Raw genomic sequence first — 12301 nt, 5'->3', positions numbered from 1 at the left:
AAATTCGAAAACCATTAAAGTCAATAGTGGGAAAATTCGGGTTATTTTTAGGGACTGTGAAGAACTGCAAGAGCTTTTTACTAGTTGTATGTGTTTTTGGATAGAGTTTCTCCTGTATAATAATTATAATAATAGATCTATTCCAGGTTTGCTTTAATAAATGAGTAATGAGTTACATCATCAATGAATGCCCAATGTCCATAGAGAATCCTGGTGGGCCCAGAAGAGTCTACAGCAAATATGGTGGCTTCTAAGGATTCAGCAAAGACAGATACCTGGAATGGAAAAAGAAAAAGGTAGCTGTGTCCCATAATGGGCAAGTATGTTGTGCAATATTGGTTAATGGCAAATTCCCACCCACAACAATAAGTTTAAAAGTAAACTATTGACTGGTATGAAGAGTGGGCATGTAGATGAGCTTGGAAGCTAGGAAGTTCTCATAGGGAAAAACTTCAACATTTCTTGGTAGTGTTGGGCCTTTCCTACCCCCTGCCCCCCTTCATACATGCCTGTTGGCTGAATATGAAGATGAGATGTCTCAATAGCCAATAAGAATATTAAGTAGTTTGGGAGGGATTGACAACCTGTAGCACAACCAGGTAAAAGAGACGCTTTACCTGACCAGAACAACCCAGCATTTGGGTAGACAAGGAATAATTTATATTGGCTATTTTTTTTTAAACTTTTTTTTAAACTTTTTTATGGCAGGCCACCAGTTTTCCTAAACATCTTCCAATATTAAAAAGGATCACTTTTATGGCAGAAAAAACTTATGGTGGGGGATGACTCAGGATTACAGGTAAATAATGCAGCAACTTGTTATATTTACTTGCAATGCCAAACTGGAGCTCTGCTTTAATGCTATTTGAATTTCAAGCTTTCCTACATTGTAAAAGATTGGGGTAATCAAGCTGCCGTTTTATCCTGTACAGATATGGACTGACCGTGTTCATGGAACTCGATAGATATAGAATTATATATTAGTAGAGTCTGCAGAGAGAGCAACGACTAATCTTGTCTCTGGATTATTTCTAGCCATACCCTGCCTAAGGTGAAGTTCTCTAAAGAATTTCCACCTTTTCAAGGTTTATTCTACAGATATTAATGTACAAGAATAACAGACTTTTTTTTGTTTAAAAAAAAAAAAAGATGTGTTCCCAGATAATCAGAGCTCACTCCCGGGTAAATGTTCCTGTTGCTGATGGAAAAAGCAGAACATGTCATTTTTATCAATTATGCTTAAAAACTTGAAAGCAAAGGTGATTAGGTTAAATGAGAGCATGGTCATGTTACAAGAGTTTTATAGCCTTATAGTGCTTCAAGATACCAGAGTGTTGTGCAATTTACCAGAGGCATTCCCTATGGCTCAGTCATGTCAGCTATGATGGAACAGCTATGTTTCGTTTGTAGTCTGGCAAATGGCCTGCTACAACACTGTGCTGTCCATCAATACATTTTTATATCCAGAATATATTCTAAAACATTTGTTTTATATATTGGTTTAGATCAGCAGTATCTCAGAATACAGAACACAAAGTATCTGTACATGTGTCTGTTATACAGCAACATGATATGAAAATAAAACAAGTATGTGTTGTCAGGGAAAGCTTTTGTCTTACGCGAGGTTAATATTAGGTGACTGTCCATCATCATTAACACTTCATATTTGTTTAAACAAATCGAGATGACGACAATTCGGCACCTTTTACCCTAAAAATACAGCTTTTACCTTATGAATAAAACATTACCTTGAATAACTTCAGTTATCCAATTTTTCCATAGTTTGAAAAGAAACCATCCATTAACACTTAGTATATTGTTGATGAATTTTATTATTACATTATTCTTCAATTCCCATACCAGTTGCATACGTATTGTTCCGAGATTTCAGTAAGGCCTAATTTCGGGTGGAACATATAAACAAAGACCTAAATATAATACTATTATTTGTTGAGATTTATGTTCTCTAAGATGATGTGTAAAGCTTACAATCTTTTGATAAACTACACTCTGATAGATAAAATATTAAAAAATTTGTAAATGCAAGCAGTGTAAGTACCTGGATATGACCTCACATTAACCTTGTACAGCTGGAATAAGAAAAAGAAAATGAGGGAAAGGATACAGAATAAATATTATCAGTTCATATACTGAGAAGAGGCATGCTGATAGGAGGAGAAAATGGAGATTAGCTCATCACTGTGCTGCTTCCCTTTCACTGTCCAGTTACAGGCTGCAGAGGGTCCAGGATAGGCTTAGAGGATATATGTTGAATGGTTCTGATGATCAGAATGAGAAGATCCAGTGGCAGAAAAAAGTAATGTATAGTGATCTCTGTATTGAAGTTAAATTTTGCATTAACATCTTTTTTTTCATACTTTTTTGTCTTGATATTGTGCTTTAAGGTAAAGTGTGTCTTGTGAGAATGTAAAAAGTACCCCATGCAAAGAAATACATTAATATTTAATACTTTATACTCAGTATCACATATAAAGCAATGTGGAGACCTCTGCAAAGCATTTGCACTTTATGTTGAAGTGATAACATGGGTCTGTAAAGGAGGTTTTCAGAAATACAAAATGTCTTCAGATCAGATTTTGTTGATTCTGGGAAAATTGGAACATAAAATCAACCTACAGCAACAAGGTTTATAGTAACTGATAACTGATTGAGAACAGAGCTACAAAAGTATAGGAGGAGAAGTTTTGCACATTATATTATAGGAATTAGGAATCCCTAGTAAACTGAAAATGGTAATTGAGATTACAAAAAAGTACAATAAAATTTTAAGGACAAAGATGTAAGAAACATTGCAGTCAAAGATAGACCAAGGCAGAGAGATGTCAAGTTATGCATACTATATAATATACAGCAGAACAAAACTTGTGATACTCAGTCTTCTTCTTTCCTCACTTAGATGATCTTCAGCCATCTGGATTGGCTGGTCTGGAATTATGTAACTCCGGTGCAGGCGTGTGGGAGTTCATTCATTCCCGACACACGTGGGAAAAATCGAGATTGATGGATATCCTGAATGCTGACACTGCACATGTGCAGCTCAGTTTTTTTCCAGAAACCTGGAGTGATCAGACAGATAACAGGGATTATTGCAGAAGAGACATTGACTATCCCTTTCTGCAATAATGACCTGCCTGATCATGGATTCTTAAAAGTGAAACTTTAGTTCCACTTTAAGGATGAAATTAGGTAAAAAAACACTCAAGATAATGGAAGACAACACAATAGACCTATTTTATTAAAGCTTAACAAATATGGAGAGATATACTATAATTGGATAACCATGGGATAACCAGTAATGTGAATATTTAGAGTTTGTTTATTACAGAACTTAAAGCTAAAGCAAACAGTGAAATTACTTCCAGAATAAAACGATAAACTGTTACATTACAATACCATTTTAAAATCCAATTTGATGCCTAAAATCTGAAATAAAATAATAATATATAAAACCAAAATTAAATCAGCATCAAATGTCCTTCTGAAACATGATGTTAACAAAAGTTGATGGAAAATGGAAACAAGGAGTTGAGAAACGGTTATCATGCCAGGGATTCAGTGCTGTGCACCACCGCAGTATCCCACACAGCCTGTTTTGTCCAGCAATGTCACTTGAAACAGCAAAAAAAATAAAGACATAGCAGCAGCCCCTGCTTCCCTTTAGCTGTGCAGCCTGATTTTTATCGGCATCCCCAGCACACACTCTGAGGCTGTGCACAGCTGAAGGGAATTTTAGAGGCTGATTGGTTCCTGACTTTATCCTGCGCTGCCATTGGCTGCTGGGACTTTATAGCCTCCCTGCTCCCAGTCACCAGTGCCTTTTGTAGTGTTAAGCAAGGCTGACTTGCTGCTGGTGTGTATTTGGTTGATTTACTGTTGCTGGATTGTGTCTGATCCTGTGAATTTGTGCTGCCTGGGCCAATCTTTTGGGTGTTACCCAAACTCTGCTTGTGTTTTGCCCTTGTGTACCTGGTCTGGTGGACAGATTACCTGTGAATGGCCTGGCTCTGTATTCTGGACTTGGCTGTGTTGGAATCTTGGTACTCCATATCTGAGGGCTCCTGGTCCTCTGCCAGCCCTTCCCCAGGCACCATCCCTCGTGCAGTAAGTCCTGGGGGCAACCGTGTGCTGGGAAATGCAACTAGTTGCCCGAGGCTGAGCAGGGGCTTACTATAGGTGAAGAGTTTGGTGTTAGATTGGGGGACTGGTGTGTGGTGAGTACTGTTGCTGGACCAGTGCCTTAGACAAGGGGTGGTAAATAAAAATATATTATCATATATTATTAATATTTTGTATGTATAAAACATTGACATATTATGCAGCTTTTTACAAAGTCCATTGTTATATCACTAACTGTCCCAGAAATGGACAATCTAAGGTCCCTACTATAGTCACATGTCTTTAACACATTAACATACAAGCACCTTGCAGATAATGTCCTGGCCAGGATTCCAACCTGAACCCTAGTGCTGCAAAGGCCAGAGAGCTAACTGTGCCATTCGTCCTATAGAACAATAAGTGAGAATGGGTTATAAGGAACAGCAAATGAATAAAGAAAGGCCAAAATGCTATAAAAAGTACAATACAATGGACAGATCATGTAAAGAGAATGGAAAGATTTTTAGGTGACGACTCTTTTTGGGGATTGTTCCTTCAGTTTATTGTAGATTACCTCTTTCAAACAATTTATGTTCTTGTCAAAAATGTGCACACCACTGCCCTCTAAATAATCACCCTGTTCATCACCCCCTACCTATATGTATTGCCATTCTAACATCCTTAACCAAAATTTTAACAATAATTCAAGCCTTCAACCATGTCACAAAAACACCTGCCTCCTATATGATATAATTGTGGTTTGATTATGCAAACTAGAATATTGTGGTTTCACAAACTTTCACACTTTCCATTTTGTTTATGGGCAATCAGCATCTGCTTTGACACATTTGATGACACCATGATAATTGGAATTGATGACACCATGGTGATTAGTCACTGAGTGATTCATGTGGCTATAAGTACCAAGATATGTTCCTAACACGCATTCAGAATGAGTAAGCCACTTGGATGAGTCAGGTAACACTTTAGGCATTACAGGACAAGTTTAGCTAAATGTAGTAGCTACAGAATTTACACAGCCTGAAAACATATCATGTATTGGGAGGGAAATGTATACAGAATATGCTGAGTAAGATTTGAAATTTCTCAGACTTAGAAGCTGGGAAAGAAATCAGAGAGATGGGGAAGAATGAGATGTAGAAATAGAGGCCCCACATTCTGCAGAAGGCCAATGGACTGCATAGACGTTGCTTTTTAACACAACTTGTTCTGAAAATAATGCTATGTCTATCCCAGGTGTTGCATGATAAGTTCAATATTCACTTCCTCTGCCAGCCATTGTGGTCCTCCAGCCAGCTTGTATAACCTGTAGTGCTGTAAAAAGGAACTAATAATGCAAGTCTTCTGCACACCCACAAGTGTAAACAATTAAACTTGCATTCATTGTTTCACATCCTGTGAAAGCTAGAGCAGGATATCTTCATGAGTTGTGTCTACTTCCAATGTCTACATCCACCAAAGCCAATCACCTAAGAGTTCATAGTGGTTACGTCAAGTGGCAACTATAGAAAGAAAATTTTGAGAAGGTTGCAGGCTGTGTTCAAAAAATGTTCTTAAATCCAATGGTTGCCTATACCCTTAACCCTGTTTTTTTCCATATTCATACTTCTATCCTGTTAATAAATGATTCTACTATTACATTATTATTTTTGGAAATACTTTTCCATTTCTTCTTTTGACCCCAACCCTGTTACATAGCATAATGACCCATATTTAATAAGCAAAATATCTTGTGTCTGATTAGGAATTGATAAATGTCCAATAACATCTCGATATCAACAGAAAACTGACGTCAAATGGTATGATATGGGCCCCTGGTAAAATGTTCTCATTCAGCTTTGCTGGCAAGGAATAGATATGACGTGTTTTAGCATGTTAGATCTAAGACACATTCATTCCACAGACCTGCAACACACAAGGATTAACACACAGTCATTCTAATACATTATAAATTTTAATACATATGACAAGTAGAAAGAGAAGAAAGGATGGGCTTTACGGCAAGCGTTTTTTATAAATCAAATAAACATAATTTTAATGAATAAAATGTTGTCCTAAATCTAACATAGATCAACTGAACTATGTCACTATACTAAACAGAGGTCTCCTATACACTCTTAGTACATGTTTTTCCCATGTTAGAGAATGCACGTGGAATTAAAGGAGTACATAACAAAGATGATCTCATATGGTAACGTGTGGTAACGATCTGTTGAGGCCATATTTGTGACCTATAAGTAAATAAAATGAACAGTTCTCCCAATCCTTATTCCCATACTTTATTGAAACAAAAGACATAAAATATCTTATAAGTAAAACTGATGGTAAAGGCATCAGATTGTACCAGTCATAATGTTTGTGGATTATATTGTTCCTAATTTTATTCTGGGACTGAGATGTAAAATCTGGTACTGGGATCTCTGCTGACATATGAGTTTCTTAACCACCTGGTGATTAGCCCGAACCTGGTTTGGGGTAAGAAAACTTGCTACAATCGTTTACCCCGAACCAGGTGCGGGATAGTTAAAAATAAGAACAAGCGTTACAGTGCAATCTGATTGTCATACAATTTTATAATTTTATATCTACTGTACAGTTACATTACTGTACACACTATTTTTTTTTTTTTGGAATGTTTTATAAATTTTTTTTTTTAAAGTTTATTATTAAATTTATTCAATTTTGGACATATTTCGGTGAGTTATGCCTAAGAATTATAGCCTACAATCTAAAATAAATTTCCATGCAAAAAATGTAACACTTTTTTCACAGAAGTATGGAAATAATTAGAATATTCAGGGTTCACATACGCGTCCTTCAACGATTCCTGATGATGTCAGTGCATACGCCTGTCAACGGGGGTCGTAGCGGGAAATTCAAATATTTTGTATTGGATTCAATACAAAGTCCTGTATCCAATCCAATACAAAGTAATACAAAATATATTTATGTGGTTTTGTCTATAGGTATGTGGCGTTGGACTCTGTTTTAAAATTTACCACACTAGGGAGGTGTTTTAGAAAAATATATTACTATACAGTATACCGAATTATCGCATTTTCAGTATTTTTATTTATTTATGCATTCTTGTTTAAGCTGATTTTTGTGTTTTTTATTTAATTTTATTATGATGGTGATTGTGATGTTTCAAACTTTATTATATTCATGATATCTACTAGACCCTTGTTCGGACATATTTCTGTAAGTTACAGGTCTACAATTTAAAAAATTTACTTTATGAAAAACAGTGTACCGCTTTTGGTACAGAAATCCAGACATCAGTGAAATGCCCAGGAGGTTAATGAATTACATATGCCATATATCTTACCCAACGCAATGAGTGTTCCATATTGTGAGGTTAAAGTGACATGGTGAATTTATATATCAGAGGAGAACATAGGCGGTGCTTTAAACACATTGTAGTGTGATACTTATTTCAAAAAAAAAATTTGCTGCCTGGACCAGGAGATATACCTTATATGGACTGAAATTTGAGCCACTTGATTAGAATAATTCTAGGCACTGTAGGAATTCTTCACTTATTCTGAATTATACAAATATTCTTTTTTTCCCATGTATTGAATATTGATATTTATATTTATTATATATTTGATTATTGTATTCATATATGGGGATAATAGTTGGGAAAATTGTTTAATTTACTTGAATATAAACCTACTTTTCGAGTTGACTCGAAAATAAACCTGGGGCACAAAATGTATCAATCACTGTTAACATTCAAAAGAGTAATCAATACAAATGACAAAAAATGAATATGAATAATTACATCTATGGTATTTAATTTTTAAAACATTTTTTTAAAAGGGAAAAAAATAATACGAGCTCAGTTTGTTTATCTTTTTCCTCTTTATACAGGTTAAAGTACTTTGTAATTTTGGGTATAAGTGGTCACTCGGAGTTAGTTATGATGGGTCACTTCCTCCTAAATGATCTTTGTTTGCTCCTAAATTATCTCCATTGTTAATTGCTAGAAGATGGGGCTGTGTCCTCATGTAAAAGGTTAGAAATTCTAATAATGTCTCAGGTGGTAGGTGTTTGGTATACACGTTACAATATACATGAGGACACACCACTATTTAGTGGCCTGAGTAAAAAATTAGATTGATTGTCTAATGGCATTTGCAGGTGAAAAAGAATCTTGGTTTATACTCAGATATCCCGTAAGTTTACTTAAAGGGCACAGATATACGTAGGAAATATCTGCACGTGCTGAGCACTATTTATTAATTAATTTTAGATTTATAATAATTCTTTATTTGGGTACTAGTACTAGTTAGTACTAGTACTAATTTTTCTTCCACTGTGAATGTTGATATATCTAGTCATATGCCAGTACTATTTGAAACTGAAATAAGAACATGTACTGTGTGTTTCAAATATTTCAGCATTTGTAAGTACTAAAGATCACCTTTCATCTGTTCTGCCAGTTGTGAGACTGATCTGAATATGACTAATCTGTGTTTAGTGATTAAGAATATTATATTATCTGCTGGCCCTGCTTCACTCCGTTTTAAATGTCTCTTTATTTGTTTTTTTAAATCATCATTAAAATGTTTTACACACAATATACAGATCTCTGCAGTCCAACACACCAGGTTTACCAGACTAGGCAGGAGCAATGCCATGTAAAATGGTTGCCCCAACTTTGTTGACACCAGCCCCATATACTTTACAGTTTTTCTAAATGAATCCAACTCACGTTTTTTCACATGGATTGTCAAAAGGCAATTTGTCACATTCTAGGGATAAAAGAAGTACTAAAACCAGGGAGGAGATAATACAGAACTGACATGATGGAATACAATAATGCCTATCCGGTTCATGAAGGCTAGAAATTCAGGTGTCATGGACATGTATGATACATATAGACAAACACTCTTGCCCACCTTCTCATAATATTTATAGAATTTGACCTAAATACTGACTAGCCACAGTTTTCACAAAATACCATGTGTTAAAAAAACTACATTAAAGCAGAATCAGAGATTTTAAAGAATAAGGATGAAAACCATGGCTGAAATAGAGAGTTGGCTCAGTGACAAGCACTTTTACTTTGGGGCACTAAGTTCCAGGATTGAATTTCATCCAGGACATCATTACAATATAGTTTGTACTTTCTCCCCATGTTGTTTTTCCCTGGGCATTTCAGTTTTCCCCCACAATCCAAAAATAGATTAATTTGCTTCCCTTTTAAAAATAGTCCCTACACTTCATTGAAGACATATGACTATGGTAGGGACATTAGATTGTGAGTCATCTTGAGGGACAGCTAGTGACTCTGGACTTTGTAAAGTAAAATTACATGTCAGTGCTGTATAAATGCTAGCTAATAATAATAATATTCAAAATATTTAAAAAAAATTCTAACAATAAAGGGCTTGATTTCAGACAATCCAATATAGGCCAACACTATGAGAATGGCAGGACTACCAGGGGTGTCACGGCTATCCACTGTCTGTCGCAGCCTGTAAAACATTCCTCTGTGTACTAAAAGACTCCAGACTGGTAGCACAATTTTATTTGTGATTTATTATTTCACCAATTCTGTTTTACAGATGGCACTCCAAGGCACTGTGTACAATACAATATTTAATTAATATCTACATTAACCTATCAAGCAGATAAGATACCTGTTCCCTTCAGGCAAGCTAACTATGTATCCTGACATTTGTAGTGTTGCCAAATAAAACTGTAATTGGAATACATATGTACAACATTCATTTGTAAAGCAGTTAATACCTTGCAAATATTTTGCTTGAAAGAATTGTATAATGGTTTTATAAATGGATATGCTTTTTGGCCCTGCATTACTTTGATTTTTGGAAGCTTGTTTTATATGAGTTTGGACAGTCCCGTCTATTATAGAAGAGTCATGGAGCTGTGCAATCTCATACATTGCTTTGGAGTAGAGATGTTTTTAAAAAAATGGTGTTATGAACGAGGTGTGGACCCACTGTGCCGCTGGCCAGGTAAACTCTAGAGGGGCGTAACTAAGCAGCCACCCGGTCTTCACTAGAGCCTCTGATGGTGAGGATAGGCTTGGGCTGCGGGGTAGCTACCAGGTGCCACTCCAGAACAATCCCCAGGCCAGAATCACTAAACACAGGGTAATGCAGGTAAGCCAGAGATTGCTCAGGCAACTTCCTGTGGTAGGAAGTGCCTTTAAATACCTGCAGGGCATCAGCCATAGGCTGAAGGGAACAGAGGGCGTGTGTGTGTTACCTCAGAGACACACCCACACCAGAGCAAGTCTCAGCATGAAAGAAATACTGACATGGAAGACAGGTAGTGGATTACCTGAGAGATAGGACCCTGTGCCCGTGCCTGCGATTAGGAGCAGCGGCGCCGCCACGGCCTGCAGTGCTAACAAATGGTTTTCTTGGTCTCTTATCTAATCTGATTTTTAATGCCAACTACAACTGCAGTTGAATGTAAACTATTGGCCCCCTTTTCATCCCCCATCCAGTCAATAGGGAAAAAATTCTGGTTTATATTCTGGTCTCTGGAATGTTGGTTGATTAGCCAAATGTAACCTGAAAGAAGAAATACACATTTGTGCAGAAATAAAAGCAGGGAAACTTTGTGGTCATGGCGAGGAGCATATCATGCAGAATCCAGGGCAACAGGAGTGACACCAATTTTGCAACTTAGGGTTCAGTGGAAATTACCTAATTTTTACATTTAAAAATAGAATTATGGTAAAAGTAGGCAAGTACACACGTTACAGTAATATACAACTAAACAGAGTAAACTTAGTCTGCAGAATTTGACCGCTTTCATGTAGAGCAGGGGTGTCAAACTCTGGCTCGGGGGTCCTTTTTTTTGGCCTCCAAAGGAATCCTAAATATGAACTACAGCTGTCCCACCACTGCATTGAAATAGCGCCACTACAATTCCTGGCATCACTCACCTCTATAGACCAGCGGGCTCTCTGCATTGGATTGTTTTAAAGACGCAAATAATGCCAGGAATTTTAGTAGCGGCGCTATTTCAATGAAGAGGAAGTTTCAGTAGAGGGCCACTCATAAGATTTAGCTCCACATTGGCCGCGTCTGGCATTTCCAGCACTCCCCCCTTAGCTGTACTTTTCCTTGCTACTCCAAGGCATGGACTTGAATAGTTGAATTTTCATAGAAGAATGTTGGTATTATTATTGTTAGCCTGTGCAAAAAGGTTATCATTGAAATTTAACTCAGAAGGCTACAAATAGAGAAAGAGGCATAAGAGTTTTTCTTAAATTTGAAGCAAAACCTTTTTGTTTCCATATGAAAAGGGTTTATATCTAATGGGAAGGAAAAATTTCTTCAATTTTTTTCAATAAATTTCAAGGTTGGCCCGCAACTGTGTCTAAGTTTTTAAGTTTGCCCTCTGTGTATTTGAGTTTGACACCCCTGATGGAGATTTTTGGTAAAAATTGTTCTTCTGGAAAAAATTCTACTAATAGGATAATTGTAATGCTGGTAGAATATTCTACAAGTAGAATACATTTACCAGCAGTAAAATTCTTCTTGATTCTTCTTGAATGTTTTCAGCATCAGATCAGATTAAAACTCTGAACACCAGGCACTTTAACCCTAACCCTTAACCTTACCCCAGGCACAGATCACTATACCTATCAATGACAGGTAAAGTGTAAAGGTCACCTAATCCAGCAAGCAAAACATTCTTTCAATTGCTCTAAGTGTTGAATCCAACCTTTGAACCTTGTAGATGTTAAGCTTTATTCATTTTGGGTCAAATGACCCAATGTTTGAGTCATATTTGTCACAGACTAAAAGCCAAACACAAAACCCATACAGAGTTAATGATCACAAGTAGAGATGAGCGAATCAAAGCTGACGAAGGGGAATTCGATCCGAATTTCAGGAAAAATTAGATTCGCAACAAATGCGAATTTCCTTGCGATTCGTGGTAACGAATTGCAATTTTTCCTAAAATGGCAGCTACACGTGTGTAGACATGGGGCAAGGAACTCTGGGAAGTCGGGATGACCCATAATGCCATGCATGCAACCAATCAGCAGCCAGCCCTGTGATGTCACAGCCCTATAAATAGCCTCAACCATCTTGGACATTTTACAGCGTTCTGAGTGCAGGGAGAGACGTCTGAAGGCGCTAGGGAGAGTGATAGCAAAAACCTCATT

Source organism: Pyxicephalus adspersus, chromosome 11 (genome assembly GCF_032062135.1).
Source record: "Pyxicephalus adspersus chromosome 11, UCB_Pads_2.0, whole genome shotgun sequence".
Classification (NCBI taxonomy): domain Eukaryota; kingdom Metazoa; phylum Chordata; class Amphibia; order Anura; family Pyxicephalidae; genus Pyxicephalus; species Pyxicephalus adspersus.
This window is presented reverse-complemented; position numbering follows the sequence as displayed.